Here is a 26,379-nt window from a genome sequence, read left to right as displayed (position 1 = left end):
AGTAAGGAAGGAATCATTTGACTTATTAATATAATGAAGATCAATGCGATCTGTGAACACAAGGTTGAGGGAACAACATAATTACCCTTCATTTGTTGATGCAAGGAGGCAGAGTGGTTTCAATTAGTGCCTTAAATTGGGAAAGAGCTGGGAAGAAATCGGGAGCTTTGCTTGGAGCTGGGATTTGTTCTGTGTGATCCTTTTGTGGGACTCTTTTCCTCCTTTAATGGTTCTTTTGTGGGATTCTTTTCCCCCATTAATGAGTAACGATGATGTGTCAGTGTTGAGTTTAATCAGGAAAATCAAGGTAAATTTTAGAGCGGGAACGTTTGGATCCCTCCCAAACACATAATTTTTTTTATTTTATTTTTTTCCCTGGATCTCTTCAGGAGGTTCTGGACTTTTGAAGGGGGAAAATAACCCAGCAGTGGCCTGGACTTGAGGTGAAGGAGACAAAAAAACAGCATTTTGCCAGCAGAAACCTCATGAATTTCTTCTTTTCTCTGGCCAAAGCGTCCTGTCCCTGCTGGTTTTCCAGAGAATGGCTGAGCCAGGCAGGTGGGACTCTGGATCTGCCACATTTCCAATCTCCCTCCTCTTTCCTTGTGGAATGCTTAGCTCCCAGAGGGAAGAACTTGGAGCAGAAAGCCAGGAAAGAAACTTCCATTATTTCTTTATTTGCCTTTCGATGATTCTGTTGATAAAAAGGAGCTCCCATGTCTTTTCCTCAGCAATAACTGGTATTTTTTGGGATTTTCCATAAGGTTTGACATCCACACTTGCCCAATTCCATGCCCATTTTTCACCAGAATGTTTTCCTAATTAAAAGTACTCTCCAGAGGATGGCAGATCCCTACCTGAGCCCTTTAGGATATCTAAAAAATTCTGAATTTTTACATTTTGGGGAGGCTGCCTCAACCTCTGTGCTGTTTATCGTGGAGACCGAGTGGGGGTGCTTTTATTTCCTCTCCTGGTTTATTTCCTCTCCTGGTTTATTTCCTCTCCTGGTTTATTTCCTTTCCTCGTTTTCCTTGCAGGAACCAGGAAATTCCAGGTGAAAAAGCAACTGAAGTGGAAGAGAAGCTCTGACTCATTTGAACTGATCAGGACAGGGCAGGAGACAACATCTCCCACATTGTGGTTATTTACCAGCTCTCACTCCAGGATTTCTTAAGAATTACAAAGATTTAGCAAGGCCTTGGAATGAAAAACAGGATTGAGGCTCATCCAGGCTTTTGTATCCCAAATATTCCCCAAACTGTGAGTACTGTTGATATTTCTAAATGTTTCTGTCTCTGTGATTTTTCTCCCCCGAAGAAGGGAGTGCTCTGGGGTTTTTCAGAAGGATTCTTTGATGTGATTCCAGCTATTAAAGTTTGATTTTCCGCAGGGGTTTGGCAGGTGTGGGGATGAACACCGAGCACTGACCTCGCTGCTCCCACCCACTGCAAACCTCTGCATTTACCAAGAGCCACAAAATTAATGCTGTTGGTTTTCATAACCCTGCCTTCCTCTAAATGTTGTTAATTACCCTGATTATCTTGTCTTTTGCTGTTTAATTGTTGGTAACCGAAAGGCCATTTTATCCTATCTCAAGCTCTCCTAACTCATCTTCAGGGGCTCTGGAGAAATTTTGAATTATTGTGGGGCAAAGTGGGGAATTTTTTGGTCAGAGTTTCGTGTTGGAGTAGTTTTGAATTCCTGGGATGGAAGGAAACTACGAGGAAGGTGGAGAGACAGGACTAGGGGGGAACGGCTTCCAAAAAGCAGAAAGGAAATTTAGGTTATTATGGAAGAAATTCTCCTCTGTGAGGGTGGGGAGGGACTGGAATGGATTTCCCAGAGGAGCTGTGCCTGCCCCTGGATCCCTGGAAGTGTCCAAGGCCAGGCTGGATGGGTTTGGAGAATCCAGGAATAGTGGAAGGTGTCCCAGGGATGGAATGGGACGGGGTTTAAGGTCCCTTCCTGCCCAAAATCATTCTGTGATTCCATGATCCTTTTAACATGTAAAAAAACCACCCCAAAAATCCCAAATCCCTCTAATCTTCATTGTCCAATGCCCAATTAGAAAGATCTGGAAATGCAGCTCTTTATTAAAGGCCCTAAATCTGAGAATAATTTATAATAAAATTTCCTCTGGCAGAACATTCCCACAACACCCAGAACAATAATTTCCCTTAATCCCATATTGGAAGGGCTTCCTGCCTTTGGGATTTTTGTGGTACAGCACTCTAACTCTTGAAAAAGCTGAATTTTGTTGTATATTTTTTTTTTTCCCTAGCCTGATCAAAACAACTTTTCGATGTTTTCTCGCTGCATTAACAGGCTGGAATTGCTACTAGAAGTATCAGCCAATTAGCAACTCTTTAATCTCCTGCATTGTTTGTCACCACGGTGTGACAAAGTGACAGCCTGCCACGCTAATTAGCTGCCTTCTGCGAGGGGAAAATTGCTCTTGTTTGACAAATAATTCAAGTTAAAGAAGGACGAGGAAGTCTGAAAACAAAGTTATTCATGCAAAGACACATCAGAGAGCACCCAGGGGCTCAGGTAATTGGTGAGGGGAGGGGGGACCTCTCACCTTTCTGTAATAAATCAGAAAATTATTGAGTGGAAGGGATGAGGTGATTTTTAACAGCTTGAAATGAGCGCAGGGTTCAAAGTGTTGTTTCAGGAACTTCACTCCATGCTGGGAAAAGTTGGGTTTCTGGAGGTTGTCGGTGTTTATTCAGCTTGAAAAGCATCTAAGCTGCTCCTGACCTCCCTTGGGAGCCTTTTAAAGGTGAATTTTCACCTCAAAAATTCGGTGTTCCCATGGAAAACCCTGGGCCTGGAAGGAAGAATGATTTGGGAGCATCAAAAATACAGAGGGGAGCTCCAGAGCTTCCCTGCAATAATGTTTTTTAAAGCTTCAGATGAGCCTAAATCAGTTTGTTTCCATGAAAAAACTGCTTTGGATCTGGTCACAGCCTGAATGAGAAGTTTTGGTGAAATGAGAGGTTAAAGGAGCTGAGCAAAAATATTCACCAAGAATCAGAAAGCAAGTCATGATTTTGTGTTATTTATATGGCAATCAAATTGCTTTTTTCATTTTCCTTTATTTTTGTGATAAAATGTAGCAAATTCAACGAAGTTTGGTGTTTCCAGCTTTTTTCAAACCTGAACTCCCTGCAAAAAAAAAAAAAAAAATTTAGAAATGAATTGAGAAGGAAATAATCCCTAAACATCTGCAAAGCCGATTCAGTGATTCTCAGCTTTTAGGTGCTGAAATTCGAACTAAAAAAAAGCGGCAAATAAAATACAATAATATAAATAAATAATAATAAATAAATACAATAATATAAATAAATACAATAATATAAATAAATGTTAATTAATAAATACAATAATAAATAAATACAATAATATAAATAAATACAATAATAAATAAATACAATAATATAAATAAATAAATAATAAATAAATACAATAATATAAATAGATAATAATAAATAAAAACAGTTCTGATTTTGGATATTTGGTGAAAGAGGAGTTTGAAATTTGAACTAAAAAAAGCGGCAAATAAAATGCAATAATATAAATAAATAATAATAAATAAATAAATAAATACAATAATATAAATAGATAATAATAAATAAAAACAGTTCTGATTTTGGATATTTGGTGAAAGAGGAGTTTGTTTTTCTGGATCTAGCTCCTGTGGGAGTGCAGGTGGAACTCTGCCTTCTCATCTGAGCACTCCACTCTGGAAAGACTTGGGAGAAGCACAAGAAGATTTGGAAGAGCCACAAAAAATGATGTAAGGACTAAAGAGATTGATGACTTGAGGGGTGAAGAATTACTAAGGGAGCTAAATCTGAATTGCTTGCCCATGTAAATGATGGATCCCAAACATTCCAGGAGCTCTCCCGGGTCCGTGATGGATTGGGTGGAATGAAGGAAGGGGATGGAAAGAATGATGATCTGCTGGGGTGGCAGGAGCAGTGATTTTGGATTAGATCAGCAGGATGGGAGCAACATCTCCTCTCTGGCAGCTGATGCTGACAAAAAAAAACCAAGGCAAAGGAATCTCTGCTGGGTAATTATGGATTTATCTGTCTGAGGAGAGGAGTTTGTAGGTTTGAGTCTATGGATGGGAAGGTGGAAAGTAATTAGGACAAAAGTAAGTTTTATAAAAGGTTTGATAATTTGTATGGCCACAGAATCCTTGGTTAATTCACCAAATCTGACTGGGAATTTTAGGATTTTGGTGTCCAGCTCTGACAGATTTGGGACAGCAGCTGCTGGAAATTCACTGTAAAACTTCCCAATACTCACAGGATTGCCAGTGAAGCCACAGCCAGGTTGGGATTTGCACCAGGATGGATTTTGGGTGCCAAACTTTCAGTTTTTCTGCAGGCTCTCGCTGAATTGTGACATTTGGATCCTTAGAAGTCCACATCAAAACTCCCACGGACACCACCAGGGGCTGTATTCCCCTGAAAAACAACGGGAATTTGCCCAAGTGGAGGCTGAACAGAAACCCAAGAAGGAGCTCAAGGATTTTTCCCTGCCAGCTGTAAGAATTTGACTGAAGGTGTTCGGCACAAGTGTCCTTGAGCTCAGAGAGAAAAACCCTGACGTATTTATGACTGTGAATTATTTAATGAGTTCTGCTGCAGCTCTCACCCTCTTTTCTGATCAGCGTTGTAGGGTGAAGTCCTCCTGGAAGAATACCTGGAGATGCTGGAATTCCACCCAATGGCAAACCCAAATCCTGTTAATTGGATTAATTCCTGGAAGAATCCACAACCATCTCCAGTTTTAGCTGGAGCCACGCTAAAACTAAATTGTTTTCTTTCCTATTTTCCTTTCCCTGCGGGCAATTTGCGAGTGGGTAATATGAAATATGAGCAGGAACTGCTCCTCAGAGTTATTCAGGATTCTTTTCCAGCCTCTGCTCCCAATTTTCAGTCAATCACAGACCATAATAGGCTATTTGTCACCACGGATATCTGTATACATAAAAGATAAGTAGGTGCTGAATATCTGCCTTTACCAATGTTCCCAGCACTGCTGGTGATATTTTATTTTCTTTTATCTCCTCTGTGTATCTCTGGAGCAGGGGAGTGTCCCTGGGTGTATCCCAGCGAAACAGGATGGATTTTAATCAACTGCTGGGAAAATGAGATATTACACCAGGATGAGAATGGCTGCTTGATAAAAACACCTCTTTCAAAGTAAAATTCCGCAGCGTTCTGGGGTTTGGAGCTGGTGTCAAGCGCTGAATAAAAATGACATTAAAAAAAAAAAATAATCGAGCTTGAGGTATTTTTCTCAGGGTAGAAAAAGCAGGATCCGTTCCAGAGAAAAAGAGGCTTCTTGGGACATCCAAGGTGAAAATAGGAATGAATTCTCTAAAAGTGCTGTAAGTTAAAAAGGTGTAAAATGAGTGTGAGAAAAACCTGCCTGCTGATGCTTAAGAAAATGATATTTTACCAGAAAAAAAAGCTCTTTGTAAAAGCTCTGTCTGAGAGAAATATTTGTGCTTCCATTCTCCTTAAGGAATCTGGAGATGGGAGGCTTCCAGTGCTTTCTAGAAAAAAACTGCCCATGAATCTAAATAATGATGATTTGTTATTATTTGTTATTATTGCTATTATTTGTTATTATTGCCAAATTGGTGAATTCAGGAATGGAGCAGTTTTCAAGTTCTTTTTCCTGAATCCATGAAAATCTCTTTCCTTTAGGCTTTTGGAGAAATCACTGGTGAAATGAGGCTGTTGCTACCAAAGGTAAAAAAAGCAGATTTTTTTTCTGTGTTTTTTGAGCATTCAGGAAGGGTAATGAGTGTACTCCAGGCTTAATTAGTGTTCTGAATTCACCCCAACACAAAGAACTTCCCCAGCTCCAGAGAAAACAAATGTTTATTCCTTCAGCTGGATCCGAGCTGGAGTTCTGCTCTTTATTTCCCATTTGTGGGAGGAGAAGAGGTCCCTGTTGGAGGCTCAGGGAGGGCTCTCCAGGTGGAGTTTGGCTCAGGACACTTCTCTGGCACTGGAATTCTCCAGGAGAGCTGTCAACTCCATTTCCCCCCGGTGCAGTGAGCAGGATGAAATCTCTGGGATGTAATGTTGGATTTTGTTTACCTTTGTGAGAGGCTCCAGGTGGTTCTGTTCGCTCCTGATAACTCTGGGCACTTTGAGCTGGGTGAGCCCAAAATCCTGGCTTTGGATGCAGAAGGATGGGCTGTTTTTCCTAAGAATAATGCACATTTTGCACAATGAAAATGCTGTTTCAGGGGTGGGGGTTCCAGCCGTGGTGCTGCAGCTCTGCAGGTTAAATTCAAGGAAATTAGATCCTGGTTTGGGCCTGGTTTAAAATTCAGCATTTGGTCTGCACAGCTTGTTAAATTATGAGGATTTTTTCATACCCAGATGTTTTTTACAATGTCCCTGAGCTGTTTTGCTCTTCTTTCCAAGTGTCCAATACTTCCAGTGTCTCCTGGCTGTAGGAGGAGACTTTTCCTTTTTAATTAAATCACTGAGATGGTAACTGAGGGCTATGAGCTCAGAAAGGATTTGTTTTCCTGGCAGCTGGGATCATGGCAAGTCTGACAAAAGCTAAAGCAGGTTTTTAGGGATGCAAGCCTTGTTGTGTTCATTCCCAGGAAGCTGAGTGAGTTATTTTTGGGTGGCAGATGCTTTCTGTACCGTGGTTTTTTGGGTCTTTCCTCCATCTCATGTGTGTTGAGGACACAAGGTTGGAAAATTGATGGGCAAATCCATGAATGAGTTGGGTAGATGTGGTGCTAAACTCAGTTACTGGGGCCTGAGGGTTCATAACTTAGCTCCAGTAAAACCAATTTATTGATAAAGGGTGGGGAATGAACTGGGAGGGGAAGCAACGTGCTCGACACCCAGGCATGAAGGCTTCACCCCCAGCAGCTCCTGGCCCTGGTTCCCCCCAGCCAGGTGACACCAGAAAACATCACTCTGAGTAAAACTCGAGCCCAGGCAGCCAGAAAAGTCCTGCCAGGTCTGTGGGAACCCAAACTCTCCAGCCCTGGAGGTAGGAACCAGCAGCAGCCCTCATTTCACCCTTCACAGAGTCCATCATTCCAGCACAGCGCTCCTTCAGCAGGACACAACAGCAGCCAAAAGGAAAAGAATTGTCTCTCCTTGTACAGCAACACTCCGAGAAAAGGCCCCTGGGACTACTCCCAGCCAGTCCAATTTTTTCAACCATATCTAGGGAGAGTTTTACCATCTGCTTTTAGCACATCTTTTATCCAACGCTTAGGCAGAGACGCAGGAATAAAAACCTGCTGCCCTCTCCTGGGGAAAGGTGCCTCTTAAAGAGGATTGGTGACCCCACTGGTCCAATTAGGTCTGGAGTTATTGCTTGGATATTGGAAATTCTCTGTGCAGGAAGCAAAGTAGAACTGCAACAGGAGCAGAAGTCATTTTTCCTTCAGTTCTTGCTTTTTTCCCCCCCCCTTATCTAAAAGATTTAATATTAATATTATTAATAATATTATTATAATATTATTAATAATAATATAAATTATAGTTATTTAATAGGGAGTATAAATGACACATGTAAGTAAATGAAATTAAAGCTGGGTTTTGTGACTTATAGCAATATAATGATTTTTATTATATTTTACATTTTTAAAGGTACTTTTGAAATAATAACTGATTTTATTTTGATATGTACAAACCCTTCAGCAAGCAGCAAAATCCAGGCTGCTGGGCAAGAGGCAGAAGTGTCACATTTAAATTTATTGGCTACAAAGATGAAGAGAAAAATGATCAGGAAAGCGAGAGGAGGCAGAGAAGGGATTTAGGGCAGCACAGGATGGATGGAAAGTGTTTTGTCAGGGCTCAGCCCTCAAACATTCCCACATCCCATCCATGTTTTAGGAATGCACAGGAAGGTTTGCCCACAAAGGTGCAGCTGCAGCTCAGCATTTCTGTGCCAGGATTTGTGTGCCAGGAGCTGCACTCGGGTGTTTTCCTGGGGTTCTGTGGCTCAGGATGGGAAAAGTGAGGCCTGAAAGGCAGTGCCAAAGCCAAGGGTGCTGCTAAAGCTGGGTGGGAACTCAGGCCAAGGGAAAAGTTGGGATTCTGGCAGTGACAGCCATGAAGTTACAGCAGCTCTGAAAAACTTGGTGTGAAAAATAGTGTCAGGAATTGGGGATTTGTGTCAGGAATTGGGGATTTGTGTCAGGAATTTCTGGATGTGCTGGCCCTGCTGGGGCTCCTCCAGCCCTGGGGCAGCTCTGGGCTCCTCACTAGGATGTGGAGGGGCTGGAGCGTGGCCAGGGAAGGGAATGGGGCTGGGAAAGGGGCTCAGCCTGGAGAAAAGGGGGATCAGGGGGGATCTTGTGGCTCTGCACAGCCCCCTGCCAGGAGGGGACAGCTGGGTTTGGGATCTTATCCCAGGGAACAGCGACAGGAGGAGAGGGAACAGCTTCAGGCTGGGCCAGGGGAGGCTCAGGGTGGAAAACATGGAAAAAAATTTCATGGAAAGGATTGTCCAGCCCTGGCAGGGGTGAAGTCCCCATCCCTGGAAGGATTTAAAAGCCCTGTGGTTGTGGCCCTTGGGGACGTGGGTCAAAGGTGGCCTTGGCAGTGCTGGTTAAAGGTTGGATTTGATGATCTTAGAGGGCTTTTCCAACCTAAATAATTCCATGATTCTGTAATTCCATGATGCTTGGAGTTTGTGAGAACCCTTCCACTAAACACTCCTTGATCCCCACTGGCTCATCCTCAGATATTTCTCTATCCCAGCTGTCAACTTTCAATCAACCTTTCCCAGCCCAAATTTTTTTTTTTCACAGCAAAGTTGGAAAGAGAGGGAATCTTTTCAGTAGAAAGATCACAAATCACAATTTTATTTTAACACCTTTGTCCTTAGCAGAACTCCTAGGGAGAGGAAGGAAAGAACCAGGGCAGTGAAATTCCAGCCCATTTTGATTCTTGAATTAGGAAGGGTTTTCCCATTCCTGTCACCTCTGGCCTTCGAGGGAAAGGGGAGAAGAAGAACATGGTGGTCATGAGAGGCAAGATGAAATATCCAGTCAAAAGAATTCCAGATTATAAACTTGGCATTTCCAGAATTTCCTTTCCTCTTTCCTTCCCTTCCATAAACAAGACAAGCCTGAGTTCAGCATATTAAAAAGTGTCCACTCAGATAATTACCCTTCATTATTAATTCTTTCCCATCATCAGCTTGGGTGGCAATGGTGCAGAAAAAGCCAAGCTTTGGGTATTTGCAATCTGCTGCAGTTTGGCACCTTCTGTGTTTACCCAAGACTTAAAAAAATGACAAAACATCTGTTTTTTAAAAAATTTGTTTCTTTTCTTCCAGCTTTTCCAGTCACTTTTAATGCACACTCAGGCTTGAGATACCCTGGAGTTGCCAAGCTCTCAACACCCCACATGGGCTGATGCAGCTGAATTTTACTGAATTTTTATTTTTATTTGAAGATTTACCAGCCCAACAACTTAGGAACTTTCTGAAAGTCTCCTAAAGAAACTTCAGATTAGTTTTAAAAAATGAATCTTCGCTGCCTGGTGTAGAACAGCTCAGCAGCAGTGAATTTGCATTGAGATTATCGTTAAGGTAATTGAAATGCTCAGGAGAAGATCTTTCCCTCAGATTTAGGTGGGGCTTGGTGCCTTCTCTTTGCCAAAGGTCTGATTTTTTTTTATCCTTTTGGGATTTTTATCTTTGGAGCTGCTCCTTGCTTGGCTTTGCCATCAGAATCAGCTCTGGGTTGAGTGTTTGGGGGTTTTATTCCTTGCAAACCCCTGCAGGACCTGGAATGTGCTGTGGGAATTGTTGCTCTGGGGTGGAATATGAATTTAAGTGAAGGTTCAGGAGGCTGCAGGCTCAGGGAGGAATGAAATATGAACGAGAAAGAACTGAGAATTTTCTCTGCGTGGCCACAAATTTGAGCCTGTCAGTGCTGAGCAGCCTTGTAATTTTTGTGTGTTATCAAAGATGCTCATCCCAGCCTTTTGAAGTCACTTAAACTGATAAACTCTTCTTCTTACTCAGAGCACAAAACTGCCAACATCAATTTTGGACACCAGGGGAAGGAGGGAGTTGGAGTTTCGCTGGGGAAAAAAAATATTCTCTGCTGAAGATATCTCACATGCCAAGTTCTGGCTTAAAGCAAAGGCTCAGGCCACTTGTGACCCTGTGGAAAACGTCCCTAAAAATGCTCTTTAAAGCACCAGTGTTTACAAAGTGACTTTGAGAAGGACTCAGAAGCAGCCCTGGGAGTTTGGCCACTGAAGGATTTAGGGCAGAGCCCATCTGGAGCCCAGTGGTTCCTGCTTGGTTTGAAAAAGTGGCAGCAGTGGGGCTGTTTCTGCCAGACCTTCAAAAATATTGAAAGTAATTCACATAAAACAAGCTCTAATTAAGAGGGCTTTTAAAAAAAAATATATATAAAAGTGCTGTGGTTAATAAATGATCACCAGAAAAATCAAGGGGTTTAAAATTATTCAAAGCCATTTTGCTTGAGAGAGATTTCCGTGTGAATTGATGTTATAAAATAAATGATATTAAATCTGTGGCAGATAAATTGTGCTAACTTAGGGCACAGCATTTTTTGGTTCTTTAAGTACCATAAAAGCATCAGAAGTCTAAATAGGATTATAATTTTCCTGGATCATTCTTGATGTTTGGATAATCTAAACCGGCCCAGCTCTCTCTGAAGGGCGCAGCGCACCCAGGGCACCAAGGAATTTCTGCTTCCCGTGGCTTTTCCAGGTTGTTTTGTTGTCTGAATAATCCAATTTGGTGATGTAAACACAGGTTATTCCCGTGTTTCCTGGCATCTGGAACCCACACTGATCCCAGAGTGTCCCAGTTTGGAAGAAGAACTGAAATATTCCTGATGGGAAGATGCTCAGGAAAGGAAAACTTCTGTTAGCACAGTTTTGCACTTCTCTCATGGAGGCAGCAAAATCCTGTACTGAAGGGACGTCCAAATCCATGGCAAAAATCAGGAATTTAAGCTTAGTCTCCACATTTTGGAGGTGTTTATTTTCCCCCAAAGCCATGTTAAAAGCAGGAGAGTGATAACACAATGTTCCAGGCAGAATTGCCACAGAACATTTGGAATGCTAATTACTGCAAAACTTGTTTATATCCTGGTTTAACTTCCAAGGCTTGGTCCTTAACTCTGGGAAAGTTGCTGGGTTTGATGCTTGGACACATCTGAGTCCAGCAGTTGGAATTTCAGCAGGTTTTTTCTGGATTGAATAAGTCAGAATTTCCCCAGGTGAAGGAATTTTGCCTGGGAACTTATGGAACTCAGGCACCTGAAGCTGCTCCTTAATTCTCTGTATCCCAGCAGCTGCAGTGATGCTCAGCTTAATGGAAGGAAAATGAGGATAAATCAATCCATATTTTTGTATTTAATAAAATTTGTCAGTATCAACACTTTTCCCAACAGTTCTGAAAGAGATTTGGCCCGAACAGGACCCAAAATGTTGTTTCACATTTCTAAATGGCACCAGATGAGTTTGTCAGTGTCCCAAACCCCAGGAGAGGCTGTGTGGGATGTAAAGCATCCCACAGATCTGTGGGGAAGCAAGCATCAGGAATATTTATTGGGGCCAAATAAATAAATCCAACTAGAGCTGGAGTGAGTCTCCACAGGAATTGGGAGGGGAGGTGCAATGTCAGGGAAGAGAAGAAAGCAAACACCATTTTCCAGCTTCAAAGATGCTGGAACTAATGTTGCAGGGACATTAATTACATGGAAAAAAAAAATTTAAGAGGCTCAAAATGCACTTGACAGAATCCCTTTAAACTAATATAGAGTTAGAGTCTGCTAATGGCTTCTGGCTCCGAGAAGTTTCCACGATTTTCTCTTTATTTAAGTCTTAAACTCCCCACATTAAATGCAATTGGAAAATCAGTATCAGTGCTTTGCTTTATGCTCTTGCTAGCTCAGCATCGTTCCATGATCTGGTTTTCCAAGTTTTCCCTCTCTGTCACTGCCACAAAGTTTTGTCAGGGCAGAGCTGGGAGAACGACCCCTGGATTAAAGCGGGATTTAATTTCAGAATAATCTCATTTTAAACTGCAGGGGTGGTTTTATCCTCAGCTCTGAATTCCTATCAGGATATGAATCAAGAGAGATCCCCACAAACACTTATAGATATTGGAGAGACTAGAAAAATCTGTTTATTTCTCCTGCCAGGTGGAATTCCCAGGGATGGGAGAAGCCCCAGACCACATGGCTGCCACAAAAGGGAATTTGGGATGCAAATATTTATTTTCAGTTCTCGTCTTCTCTCTGCAAGTGCCAAAGTTTGTTGGGGAATTTTGCCTATATTTTGGAGTCTGAGATGAATCATTTTTGCTGTGCTCCAGCCAGAAAAGGTTGCACCCAACCTGATCCCCTCAAGATAAGCCACATTTAACTGGGATTCTCCCCTCCTGGGATAGAATTTGATTTGGATTCTCTCCTCCTGGGAACTCTCCCTCAGCAGGGGAAGGGAGATCTCTCTGCCTTTGCAGATATTTTTGCTGCAGCATCAAAGCTGGCACCAAAAAGGGCAGAGGAGCGTGGGAGGGCTCAGGGGGAATTCCTGGGAAAGCCCTGCCTGGAGGACAGGTCCGAGGGATGCTGGAAGGAAGCACGGATGTGCTCTGCGTGATTAAAGCAGATTTTTCTCTCCAGCTCATGGGATGGGGTATAATATTCCCATAAATGCTGTGAGGAAAAGCAGAGCTGCCTTGGGAATGGTTTTTGAGCTGATCTTTGGCTTTGCAGGTGATTTTGGGGATTCTTTCCCTTTTTCCAGAAGAAGCTGTGCAGCCGAGTGCAAGAGCCTGGAATTGTTGGGAATTTTATCAGAAGGGTTTGGTGGGTGAAGGGCCCTGTGCGCTGGGAATTGTCCTTACTGATGCCCCTCATCCCCTCACACCTCTTGTGGCTGTCCCTGGATCCCTGGAAGTGTCCAAGGCCAGGCTGGGCAGGACTGGGAGCACCCTGGGGTGGTGGAAGGTGTAGCAGGGGGTGGCACTGGATGATCCCTAAATTCCCTTCCAACCCAAACCACTCTGGAATTCCGTGATTGCGTCTGTGTGGCGAACGAGGCCATGAGGAGCTGCCACCAGCTGTCCCCAGCACGGAAAAAACACAGGGACATTAAAATGCTGCTGGTTCTGTGGGCATTTCTTCTAGAACTGGGGAAGGAAGGAGCAGCTGGAATGAAGTGAAATATTTGTTTTGGGGTGAGAGTGGTTAAGGAGAAGTTACAGCTCTTGCTAAGGAGGGAAAAAGCAATTTCTTAGGCCTGAACTTTGCAATAATGAAATGGGAAACTCTGGGTTGGAATAATTCCTGTAGCCAAGGGCCATCTGCTGCTGCTGGATCAGAACAGCCTCGGAAATCTCCAAAGGAATTCACAGGAAGGCTGAGAATGGTTTTGCACTTTTAGAGGCTGTGCAGCATCTCGGAGTTACTCAGAATGAGCTGCAACACCTCCAGCCATAAACCCATCTTTATTTGCAGGTTAAAAAAAAAAATGGTCTAACTCAGAAAAGGTAGAGGCAAAAAAAAAAAAAAAAAGCTAAAGTCAAATTAAATTTTATATTTGTGGGAGCAACATCGTGGGATGTATAGGGCTGGCTCAGAGAACATCACGGATACAGCCTAAAAAAAAAGGGCTTTTCCTCTGGAAAACATGGATTAAAATAAGAGTATCACCATTCCCAAATATTCTTTTTTACATCAGGCTCGAGAGTATTTAAGGCTGTTTCTTGTGTATTCACTCTAATGGGGCTGCTAAGGAGGATGGAGTAGAATAATTAGAGATAAAGCACTTTTCAATTAACTGCTACCTGCTGCTACCCAACAGTGGACATCAATTCCTGGCAGATAATTTTATCCTTGTGTTCCTTGAGAACCTTTGGACATCTTGTGCTTGACCTAAATTTTTAATGACATTATGAAGCCCTAGTTAAATATAAAAATAACGGCTTTGGAGCACAGCTCTTTATTAAAGTTCCTTGGGCTGTGTTTTTCCTGTGTGCAGCTCAGCATGGGAATGTTTTTGTGTCCTGCTTTGGCTACAGAAATTAATTTTTAAACTCAGGCATGGACTGGCTGATGTAACCCATTGGAAGTTGCTTTGGAGAACGGGATGTAACCCAAATTTCTAGATTTTTGATGAAAAATAACAAGGATAACACATCCAGAAGGATAAATTCTGGAGGGTGATGGAGGGCAGGGCAGGTTTAGAGCAGAATCCTTGGGAAACACCTCCCACAGCCTCTCCAAACCCACATTTCCAACACTGCAAGCAAAGGATTCCCACCAGATGGATGGAAGAGCAGGGAAAAATGAAAATGATGGAGAACAGGCCCAAATTTTTAATTTTCCCCTCCTTTTCTTGAAGTTTTAAGACTCTTTCTGTGATTTTTTTTTTTTTGCTGTGTGAGGTAAAGCAGGCCCCAGGTAAGTCTGAGTTGCAGGAGCAGCACTTGCTGACCTTGGCAGGAACACAAAGGTCGAGTTAAACTTTTCATCCAGGAGAGACTGAACAAGGACTGCAGTGTATGAGGAATAACAAGGATTTTCTTTGCCATCTCTTGCGAGGATTTCTTCTTTTCATCCATTTTTCCCCTCAGAGAATATGCTGATTTCCCAGGGAACAGGCTCCCTTCACAAGGCCGCTGATTCCTGGTCACCCCTCAGGGAGAAGCAGCTGATGGCTGGAGTTTAAATGTGAATTTTATGGGAAAAAAAGACACAAAAAGCAACAGATAATGAGGAAATGTGCTGTTAAATGCTTGTGCCACGATATCCTGAACCTCTGCCTGTGTGGCTGAGCTCCAGGCATGGGAATCTCTGCTGGACATTGGCACTTTTGGGCTGTTCCTGCAGGGACATGGAATGGCTGGGGCTTCATTAGCCCTGAGAGGATTAGAACTGTGCAGGGGCAACTGTGATTCAGTTTCCTCTTAATTTTATAAGTAGGAGATTTTATTATCTGCTGCTTTTCCCCTTTATTTACAAGGCAAACAGCATTGTTTATTGCTTCTGATAATAACTGAGCTGATAAACTGATCTGCTTGGTTCAGCACCCTGGGATAAAGCCCTGCAGGGAGGAAAGCTGGATAATATTCAAGGATTAGCTCCTCCAAGCTCCAGAGCGGTGAATCCCAACAGGGATTCAGCCAGGGAAGGTCCCAGCAATGGTGTTTTGGCTGATCCAGAGGGATTTTGGATGATGGATGGAGTGGCAGGACAAGGGAAATGGTTTAAAACTGTTAGAGGACAGGGTTGGAGTAGAAAAAGGAAGGAATTCCTCCCTGTGAGGGTGGGGAGAGGCTGGAGTGGAATTCCCAGGGAAGCTGTGGCTGTCCCTGGATCCCTGGCAGTGCCGAAGGCCAGGTTGCACTTTGGGGCTTGGAGCAGCCTGGGGCAGTGGGAGGTGTCCCTGCCATGGCAGGGGTGGCACTGGATGATCTTTCAGGTCCCTTCCAATCCAACCCCACAATGTTTTTCTGAGCTCGTGGAAGGAATTATTACCTTTTAATCAGCATTTTCTGCATGCAAACAAACACTTACATGAAGTGGCAGCAAATGTTAAGCCACAGCTCTGTGCTAAAGTGGCTAAATAATTATTTTTACCACATTTTAACCTCCAGGAGGTTGTAGGGTTTAGGTTGCTGAGCACAATAAACCATGAACTCACAATAAACCACAAACTCAAAATATCCTCCAAACCACACAATAAACAACAAACTCACAATATACCACAAACTCAAAATAAACCACAACCCTCACAATAAACCACAAGCCTCAATATAAACCACAATTCTCACAATAAACCACAAACTTCCAATAAACCACAAACTCACAATAAACCACAAACTCAAAATAAACCACAACCCTCACAATAAACCACAAGCCTCAATATAAACCACAAACCCCAATAAACCACAAATCTCACCTGAACCACAAGGTGAAGGTTTGGTAGCACCCACTTCCCAAGCAGTGAGAATATCCAGGTCTGTGACAGCAAATCAGAACAGACTCTTTAGATAATGCTCTCTATTTCCTAATCAAACATTCTGGAATTGTGCATTTTTAAGGCTGCTTTGCCAAAGGCCTCCTGGAGCTGCACATGCTGCTGCTTTGTCTTGTTCTTGTGCCTTGTTGAATTCCATGAAAAGCCAAAGCCATCCCGCTGTCGCCGGCCCCTCGCTGACAGCACCTGTCAGTCTGTCACTCCAGCTCAGGGTAGGGAACACGGAGCTGCATTTTGGCAGGATTTAGCAGGAAAAGGGAACGGAACAAACCTGTTCCTCACGTGGAGGGATGGGATCGGCGTTGCTGCGAATGATCCCAAAGTGCTGCTCCGAGCCAGCAGTGCTGGAGCACTCAGCAAAGCTGCTCAGGGTGTTTGTGGGTTTTCAGATTTTTCCTGGTTTTTGGGTTTGTCCATTGGGGAGGGGAGCTGTGTTGGGAATATTCCCATGTGCACAGCTTAGGAGTGAACAGGGTTTTGTAAGTGGAAAAATGGAATCACAGGATGGGTTGGCTTGGGAGAGAAATTAAAGCTCAGTTCATTCCCTGTCGTGGGGACACCTTCCTCTGTCCCAGGGTGCTCCAAGCCCCATCCAATCTGGCCTTGGACACTTCCAGGGATTCAGGGGCAGCCCCAACTTCTCTGGGAATGCCATTCCAGACCCTCCTCACCCTCACATGGAGGAATTCCTTCCATATTAACTTAAATTTCCTTTCAGTTTGAAGCCTTTCCCCTTGTATTGTCTCTCCAGTTCCCCTCCATCTTCCTTATAGTTTCCTTCAGATCCTGGAAGGAATAAATGGGAATGTGCCTTCCTTGCTGATTAATTGTCATTAACCCAACTCCTCCTGGTGACCCTGCAGAGTGAGTAACAAGTGCTCCTCTAATCCCCAGAGATTCCATTTGCCTTAGGACTCTTAAAAGGATTAAGAATTAATTGTGAGACATTTTTAACATTTTCCCCCCTCAGATAAAAAGGTTTATTATTGTTCTGGGTATGTAAATGGAGAAAAAACATCTTTTCTGCAGAGGTAAAAGATTAAATGGTTTGAAAGCAAACACTCCAGATACTTCTTCTTTTTTCCTTTTTTTTTGGAAAACGTGTGGTAGCTCTCTCTGCTTGTGTTTGGAATTTGAGCAGGCATTATTCCAATGATTATTCCTCAGTGCCTTGCATGCTCAATGAAGCCTGGGAGAAAACAATTTACAGTTTTATCTTCATTTCTATTGTAAATCTTCTCTTGGTTTCAGTCTGATTTCACTCAGGTGAAGGGGAAAGGAAATGGGAGAGCTCTCCATTAGTCCTGCAGTGCCTTGAGTGGGATGTGACTGTCCAGACCTCCTGGAAGCCTCTGGGAAAGTGGGGAATTAATGGGAATTTGAGCATTCCAGGTGGTTCTTGCCTTACTGGTGGGACAGAGTTTAGGAAGTCTCTTACTTATGGAGAGATCATCTTTAAATACAGAGAAAACAGTGTAGACAAGGGAGAAACAGCAGGGAAATTCCAGCTGAGCAGCACATGAATTATTTTTCAGAGATTTGGATTTCAAATTCAATTTAATTCTTTTATTTCTGGAAATTCTTTATTGCCAACCTGTTACTGCTCATCCTGATACAGAATTTTGTACAAGCATAGAGTACCTGTGGTGGATTGTTTTCAATTAGGGCTGAATTAATCAATCAAATTGGATTTTTTTTTCAGTCTGGAATGTTCTGATCTTGATCTCTCTCCATAGAAGTCGTGGTAAATTAAGAGGGGATTTTGCATCAACAGCTGAATGCCAGGACCTGGGGCACATCCTGACTCCCAGATATTCCATGTGGTCCCAACTCTGATTCAGTTTTTTATTTAGTTCCTTCTAAAATGTAGCTCCATTATTAAATATTGTAACTTTTATCTTAAAACTTTATAAATATCTCAAGATGAGTCCTTCAGCTTTTTCACTTTTTAAAATCCATGCCTTTCCAGGAAATACAGATTTAATTTCTGGGAAGTTTGGTGTTAAAACCCCATAATTTTTCTGCAAACCTACAATTTCCACCTCCTCATTTCTGCTAAAATTTAAATAAAATAAAATAAAATAAAATAAAATAAAATAAAATAAAATAAAATAAAATAAAATAAAATAAAATAAAATAAAATAAAATAAAATAAAATAAAATAAAATAAAATTTCTGCTAAAATAAAATTTTCAATCAACTCTAATTTCCCTGAGGTTCATCCTGTTGGGAGAGGGATGAGGAGGGTGATGGCACAGCCAGACCTGCATCCCTCTGGGGGGACTGCAAGTGGATTTTACAGTAAACCCCAAGAATTCATTGTGTAAACAGCTCATATTTATAAATCTCTAGCTTTATTTATTATGAAATGGCTTCGCTGGCATTTCAATTTCCAATAATTCAGTGCTGGATGATACAAACGCCCCTCCAAGCATTTCCATGGTGAGCAGGAGCTGCGGTTTGGAGGAATTTGAAGGTAAAAATTCCTGAAATTCAAAGTGTGAACACAAGATGGCACTTGGATCCCAAGGACCGACAGCCCGGGATATCCCTGGCCCGACAGCAGCTCTTTATTTCTATTTATTTTTGAGATATCAGATAAAACCATCTGAAAACAAGGGGCCATCCTTTCTGATTCGAATGATTTAATAGAAAACTACAGAACTTGTGTGAGCTGGGGACTGAAACTGCTTGGAAGGGGAAATTCAGCTCCAGAATATTTTTTTAAAGATAAATTTGAAATCTCTCTACTTGAAATTAAACAAGGCAAAATTCTGTGAGGTTAACATGGAAAAAAACCCAAAATTTCCTGCAAAATGTAGGATAAAAAAGGCAAATTATTCACCTCTGGCCACTTAAAGTGGTAGGATTTGAATAATAAAGTAATAATTCGATCTCAAACAAAAATTTAACTCCCAATAAAAGAGGAAAAATGAATGGTGGTGCTTTCACATCAGCAATGAGTTATGCCATGCTCATCCATTAAACTAAAAAGGCAGGAAATGATAGGAAATGGAAAAAAAAAGGGAATTCCAGTTCCAAATTTGCTGTGCAAGTGATGGGATTATGTTGGAAATTTCAATGGATTGAAACTTCCCAGTGATTATGGAAAGGGTTCTGCATTTTTATTAGGCCTGGTAAATGATGGAGAGATTAACTGCTGAGTTATGAGAGAGAGGGAAACATGGTCAAGATCCTTAGAGTTCTCAACAGAGGGGAAAACAATAATTATCCTTATCCTAATTAATGTTCTGGACCTGGAGGAGCCTGCTCTGGCCTCAGGAGCAGCTGCTGGGACAAAAAAAATCCCTGAGGATGGGTCAGACTTTATCCACTCCTTTCTCCTGAGCAGATCCCAAACATGCATCCATTAGATCTTTAGTTTTGCACCAATTTTAAGCAGGAATTGATCTGTTTGTATAAATTTGGAATATTTTTATAAATGGGAGTTATTTTGTGATCCTGACTGTGCCTCCAGCAGCTTTTACCCAGGGAGAGCTCCCATATTTCCCCCAAAAGAGATATCAGTGTCTTCAACAAGCAGAATAATCCTGTAATCAAATGAAAAGTAACCAAATGAAAAGAGAAAGAGAGAAAAAAAAAATAATCTTCCCTTGAATGTTTCTCATGCATGGAGCCACCTCAAAGCTGTCAGGAGAAATAATCACAAATTGATGCAGCAACCCCTGACTCGCAGAGATCGGTGTCAGCTCTGCCTGGGGAGCAAACACCACTCCCAATTTATCAGCCCAGCTTCCTGGAATCCAAGTGTTGTTCCAAGGGAAGTCTGCAGCTGTCAGAAGTGCCAGAACACCTCAGGGTGCTGCAATCATCCCTTACCCGCACAACTCACCCGCACCCAAAGACCCAAAGCATCTCCCAGGCACAGGGAAGCTCTGATGGACCCAGTGGAGAAATGGGATTGTCCCAATGGTTTGGAAATAGGAGCCTCTCAGGGAAAAGTGGAGGATTTCTGAAGTGTCCAGTTCTTTCCCCAAATTTACAGGCCAGTTTCAAATCTCTCTTTTGTGCTGTTGTGGATATTCCATCCCAAAATATCCAATTCTTCCCCAAATTTACAGGCCAGTTGTTGTGGATGTTTAATCCCAAAATATTAAATTCTTACCCAAATTTACAGGCCAGTTGTTGTGGATATTTAATCCCAAAATATTAAATTCTTACCCAAATTTACAGGCCAGTTTCCAATCTCTCTTTTGTGCTGTTGTGGATATTCCATCCCAAAATATCCAATTCTTCCCCAAATTTACAGGCCAGTTGTTGTGGATATTTAATCCCAAAATATTAAATTCTTACCCAAATTTACAGGCCAGTTTCAAATCTCTCTTTTGTGCTGTTGTGGATATTCCATCCCAAAATTTCCAATTCTTCCCCAAATTTACAGGCCAGTTGTTGTGGATATTTAATCCCAAAATATTAAATTCTTACCCAAATTTACAGGCCAGTTTCAAATCTCTCTTTTGTGCTGTTGTGGATATTCCATCCCAAAATATCTAATTCTTCCCCAAATTTACAGGCCAGTTGTTGTGGATATTTAATCCCAAAATATTAAATTCTTACCCAAATTTACAGGCCAGTTTCAGATCTCTCTTTTGTGCTGTTGTGGATATTCCATCCCAAAATATCTAATTCTTCCCCAAATTTACAGGCCAGTTGTTGTGGATATTTAATCCCAAAATTTCCAATTCTTCCCCAAATTTACAGGCCAGTTGTTGTGGATATTTAATCCCAAAATATTAAATTCTTACCCAAATTTACAGGCCAGTTTCAAATCTCTCTTTTGCACGGTTATAGATATTCCATCCCCAAATATCCAATTCTTCCCCAGATTTACAGGCTAATTTTAAACCTCACTTTTGTGCAGCTGTAGATATTCAATCCCCGGGAGGTGGAGAGATTTAACAACAGGAATCCACTCACGGGTGAGCAAAAGTAGGGATGGTTTTCAAGGGAAGAGATTTAGGGATGCCACGGGAAGTTGGCAGTGTGGGGTTTTCCTACCAGGAATGATAAACCAAGATTGTTTTTCTCACTGTTTGAAAAATAGGTGTTATTCCACAGGTGAAGAAATAAGAATGTTAACAGGTCCCACTCTCCAGCAGGTTTGATTTTATGCTTCCTTGCAAGAATTTCATCAGATTAATTCCAGTCTCCCAGGACAAAATCCTCAGGCAGAACAACTCCAAGGGGTTGGTGAGATAATGGGGGAATTTCTGACAGAATTAAAATTTTGGAGTTCACAGATCCATCGATAGAGCCTTTTTTTCCTATAAAATCCGTGGGCAAAACCAGCTGATGGTTGTGTGAACCAGCCAGGTAAATCCAGTAAATCTCACTCTCCTTTGGGGAATATTTATTTGCCAAAAAAAATTTCATTATAAACCTGATTTACTCTAAGTTATTGCATCAGCCTCTCTGTTCATCATTCCAGCCATCAGCTGATCTATTCCTCATTCCAGAATCAGTTCTGAAAGGATCATAAATCAGATTTAAACATGACCTGTGAGCTCCAGGAAAACCTGGACCACTCACATTGCTTTTAAACTCTTGGGAAAAGATGGGAAAATGTTTAATAATCTCATCCAGCTGCTGGGATTCTATTCCAGGAACTTTGGCAGCTCCAACATGGAGGAGATGATTAAGGGAAGTGTTCAACCTGGATTTTCTGGACAAACACACTACAGAAATGAAAAAACAGCCAATTTAGAGTAGATTTTAAATCAGAAAATCAATGAAAAACCTTTTGCTGGAGGTGTTTTGGAGCTTGAGGTGGTGTTTAAGGTGCTGGAATTTCTGTTTGTGACTAATCCCGACTTCCTGGACTCCAGAGGGATTTCTTTTTTGTCCCAAAGTTCTCCTGGATGTTTCCAGCCCGTTCCATGTCTGTCAGGTGAATATTTGGAGCCCTGAAGTCATTTTTGAGACAATATTTCTGTCATTTGTGTGATCCAGCAGAAAGGGCAGAAATGGGAAGAGACAGATCCAGCCTCACCTGAACCTTTCCTGCTCCAATCCCAGAAATCCCTGGAGCCAGGCCTGGGCAGGTGGAATTTTGGGTCTTTTCCCAAAAAATGTTGAGGGAGGATGGTGGAAAAGCTGCTGGGAATCAGCTCAGCTGAGTGTTGGAAGGGTTTGGTTTAAGGGCTGGGTGTTGGAGTGTTAGAAAGGGGAAAAGGGGAAAAAAAAAGAGGGAAAAAAAGATGGGGGAAGGGGTAAAAGGAAAAAGGGAGAAAAGGGAAAAAGGGGGGGAAAATGTAAAAAAGGAAAAAAGGGAAATATGGAAAAAAGAGGGGAAAAAAAGGGAGGAAAAGGGGGAAAAGAGAAAAAAAGGGGGAAAAAAGGGAAAAAAGGGGAGAAAAAAAGGGGAACAAATGGGGAAGGGAAAAGGGAAAAAGAAGGGGAAAAAGAAGTAAAAAAGGGAAAAAATGGGGAGAAATCATGATTAGGGGGGAAAAAAAGGAAAAAAGGGGAGAAAAAGGAAAAAGAAATACTCTGTACTACAAAAGGTTTTCTTGTCAGGGTAAAAATCCAACGTGAAATTATGATTATATATAATTATATTATGCAATATACTCTATATATGTATACTTATATATATATCTCATGTAATATATTATTATATTATGCAATGTATTCTATATGTTAATATCTATTTATGTTATATAATACTATACATATATATATATATAACATTTTATTCAATCATCAGCACCCCCACAAAAATTCAAATCCCGGGTCTATTAATTCATTCCCAAAACTGTTACAAATCTGAGCACCCATTTTATAATTCCAGAAGTAAAAAATAGGCAAAGAATTGGGATTTTTTTCCCTGGAGGCAGAAAGCTGACCATAAATCCCATTAATTCTGCATTAAAGCCTACCTTGATATTCAGTGTAAGAATTAAACATTCATTTAGAGCAATAAAATTTAGGGAATTGGGTAAAAAACATCTTTCCTTGCCTGGTCTTGCCTTCTCCTCTCTTTCCTATTTAAAAAGAACAAAAGTCCAATTTTTTAATGGGCCCTTAAATTGAAACCTGAACATTTGGCTTTAATAAAAATGGTATTTTGAATGAGAATGACTCAAAATAATAAAATAAAGAGTCATGGAGTGACTTTTTATAGAATATGGAATTTTTTAAGTCATTATAATGACTTAAACAAAAGAAACACAAACCCTGGGGGGATCAGGGAATTATTTTTTAATGGTTTTTCTTGTTTCCTCTATTCCAAGAGGATAATTGGATCCTGTTCTCATCAGCTCCTTCCAAGGGAATCCCATGGCAGTTTGGGAAGCAGGAACAAGCAGTAAATGCACCTCTGCCCGTGTGACACGTGGATAAGGATGATAAATCACTGCTTGACTTTCCTTGGGAGAGCTGGGGCAGCAGGGATGACACATCCTCCGTTTGGGGCTGATTTCCATAGAGAGAGGCAGCTCTGGCTGCTTGATTTAACACAACATTTGTATGGATGATTCTCAGCTCGGAGGTGTTTCCAGGTTATGATCTTATGTTATCAATTTTCCTCTTTTTTTTTGGTTTTGTTTTTAAATTCCCTTGGGATTTGTACACACTGCAGCTGCTGACACAGGGAAAGGCAAACCCAGGAGCTTCCCTCTCCAGCTTTTCATTCTCTTCTCCTCAACAATGAGCTTTATGCTCATTGGAATGTGTCATTATTATATGGAATCATGGAATTGTTTGGGTTGGAAAAGGCCTTAAAAAAATTCCTGTTCCATGGGAAAGAACTTCCACTGTCCCAGGTTGCTCCAAGCCCTTCCAACCTGGCCTCGGGCACGTCAAAAATAACATTGTATTCTTTTATTACCCCAAATAACAAAAATTCCTGCCCAAACTGAGGTGCCAGATCATCTCCCTCGGGTGTTTCCATGGAGCTGCAGGTGCTGCTGGTTGGGAAGCCTGGGATACAGGTGGGATATCTGCAGGAATTCCCAGGAACAGAGCAGGTCGTGCCCTGCTGGACTCCAGGAGAGGGGAATGATGGAGAGCCTGGGATTGTGCTGGGTTATTTCTGTCCCTATTCAGAATTCCTTTTGTTTGAGGCAGGCAAAGCTCCTGCTGGAGACAATGGGAATTTCTGGCAGCAGGGAACGCTGAGCAGGGCCCTCACTGGGGAAACTGCAGCTCTTTTATTCCAGCCCCGAGCTGGGTGCCACCGATATTATCAGGAATATAAAGGGCTGTTCTTTCAATTACAGGCTGGATTTTAAAACCCCCAAATTTAGCTGAATATCAGCACTTTTCCCTCTCCCTGGCCACAGGTATCCCTGGCAGATTGGGAGTCCCAGGGGGGCTGAATCCCCATCCCTTCTCCCCAGGCCCGCTGAAGTCATTCCTGGGAGCAGCCTCGTGGAGATTTGCTGCCAAACCTTCCCAGTCTAATCCTCGATGATCCAAACCCGGTCAAGAGCCCTCTTCACATGGAATATTTGCTGCTCCAGATGGCAAAGCCTGAGTCTGAGCCAACAGCAGGGTAAAAATACATTTATTTCCATGCCCAGCCCTCAGCCAGCCCAGCTCCCTCCGTTTGCCACGGACAAGAGGTTTCCTCCACAATGCTCCAAATTCATGAAGGGAGCACATGGATAAAAATGTCCTGATTTATTCCAGTGTTCCAATCAGGCAGCACAATCCATGCTGGGGGTCAGGGAATGGGGACCAAGCTGGGCTGGGCTCTCACTTTGTTTTATCTGTTGTGTTTATTCGGTATCTTTTATAACTTTCCTTCCTCTGGCTGAAAAATTCCAGATTTGGATTTGTTTATCTCCCCTTTCAGGTCTGATTTAGAAAATGATCATTCCCTTTGTGCTGCTGCTCCTTCCCAGGAAAATGAAGGAGGGTGAGGGTGTGGGGACCAAGGGTAGAGCTCCTTCCCACTGCCACCTTCCCTGACTGCAAAACAAGCTGGAATTTCCTCTGCAGGCTCTGGAGACAGCGGGATCCGAGCAGGAATGGCACGGAGGGAGCAGCATCCCAATCTCTGGGGAGCCCAAAGGAGCAATTAGAGCTGGGAACTGACTTTTAACAGAGTGAACACGGTGATGAGGAAGCATTTTTGCATAATTAGGAGAACACCAGCAAATTTTCTTCCTGACACAACGTTTTCCATCACTCCAATCGCTGGGATGAGCAGGAGCTTTTTCTGCTTAGCAAATGCCTTCAGCCTTCTGTGGAGTAAACATTTTCTGTGTGAGTGGAGGGAAAATGGATTCTCCTCACAGAGGAAAACTTTGCAGGACTTTCCTTGTGCTTCCTACATTATCCCTCCTGCTGGAATTATGGATGAGGAGTAAGGAGCTCATACTGGTAACAGGAAAATGCAGCCCTGCAATCAGTCCAGGCTTCTCCTTCCAACTTCACCATTCTGCCCTCAAATCCGCAGTGTAAACAAAAGGAATATTTAACTTCACATGTGTGGATGGCAGGGATGTCCCTTAAAAATACCCCAAACCCAGGTGGGAGAGGGATGTTGTGCCAGGATATCTGATGTTACAATTAAAATGGGATCGGAGCAAGGAAATCACAAGGATCATGGAATCACAGAATCAATCCCAGAAGGGTTTGGGTTGGGAGGGACCTCAAAGCTCCTCCAGCTCCATGGGCAGGGACACCTTCCACTACTCCAGGTTGCTCCAAACCATCCAGCCTGGCCTTGGGCACTTCCAGGGATGCTGAAATCCTTGAGGTTACCTAAGGCTGGAGGGTGCTGTGGATGGAATTCTTCCTTCAGTGGTTCCATGCAGACTCTCAGCGCAGTTTGGGCGTATTTTTGCCGGCTGTGACATTTTCTCTGACACATGGTGTTCCTGGGAAGCTGCAAAGCTCCCACTCCCTAATTTTAGGTCATTCTCAATATCTTTGAAAAGTGGAGCCTTTGAATTTGAAAATTTTCCCAATCCCTCTGCCCAGACCAAGACTGAATTTCCCAAAACATCATCCCATGGTGATGCCCTCACAATTCCCCTCTGCAGCTTTGTCCAAACCCCTTTCACTTCCATAAGGAAAATACCTGATAACCACAGCTATCAAAATATTCTCCATTTTTGGTTTTTTTTTTTCCCTAAAAATGTTATTTCCACTGTCTGTCCCTTTTTAATGAAAAGTAGCAAGCAGCTGTTGGAATGTAATAACATCCCAAACCACTGCTTTCATGCATCAGTGTGTGCAGGCATAGGGAGAGCTTTAATGGAATAAAAAATATTCCTAGGAAATGGACTCCCAGGCTTCAGTTATGAGAAAATTTAAAATTGCATCCGCATTTTAACAAGAAAAAATAACTTTTTCT

The 26,379-nt window shown here is 42.2% G+C and overlaps 2 long non-coding RNA genes across 3 annotated transcripts in view; both read left to right on the top strand.

Moving 5' to 3' along the window:
- LOC111933299 (uncharacterized) overlaps positions 1-11,406 on the top strand; it is a 28,205-nt gene extending 16,799 nt beyond the window's left edge. The window contains exons 1-5 of one of the 2 annotated variants that reach the window (XR_015274329.1): positions 161-307; positions 1,038-1,260; positions 2,282-2,550; positions 5,730-5,774; positions 9,355-11,406. This is a non-coding gene — a long non-coding RNA (uncharacterized LOC111933299). Of the gene's footprint in view, positions 1-160; positions 308-1,037; positions 1,261-2,281; positions 2,551-3,694; positions 3,800-4,398; positions 5,294-5,729; positions 5,775-9,354 lie in introns of those variants that run through there. The other variant, XR_015274330.1, reaches the window with a different exon arrangement.
- A 12,949-nt stretch (positions 11,407-24,355) lies between these two features.
- Positions 24,356-26,305, top strand: LOC147651381 (uncharacterized). The gene is made up of 2 exons (XR_015274328.1): positions 24,356-24,567; positions 24,871-26,305. It is a non-coding gene; the product is annotated as an uncharacterized LOC147651381 (long non-coding RNA).
- The last annotated feature ends 74 nt before the right edge of the window (positions 26,306-26,379 follow it).

Source organism: Cyanistes caeruleus, chromosome 10, assembly GCF_971803275.1.
Source record: "Cyanistes caeruleus chromosome 10, bCyaCae1.hap1.1, whole genome shotgun sequence".
In the NCBI taxonomy this organism is placed as follows: Eukaryota; Metazoa; Chordata; class Aves; order Passeriformes; family Paridae; genus Cyanistes; species Cyanistes caeruleus.
Note: the sequence above shows the minus strand (reverse complement) of the source record. Positions and strands in the feature narration are given on the sequence as shown.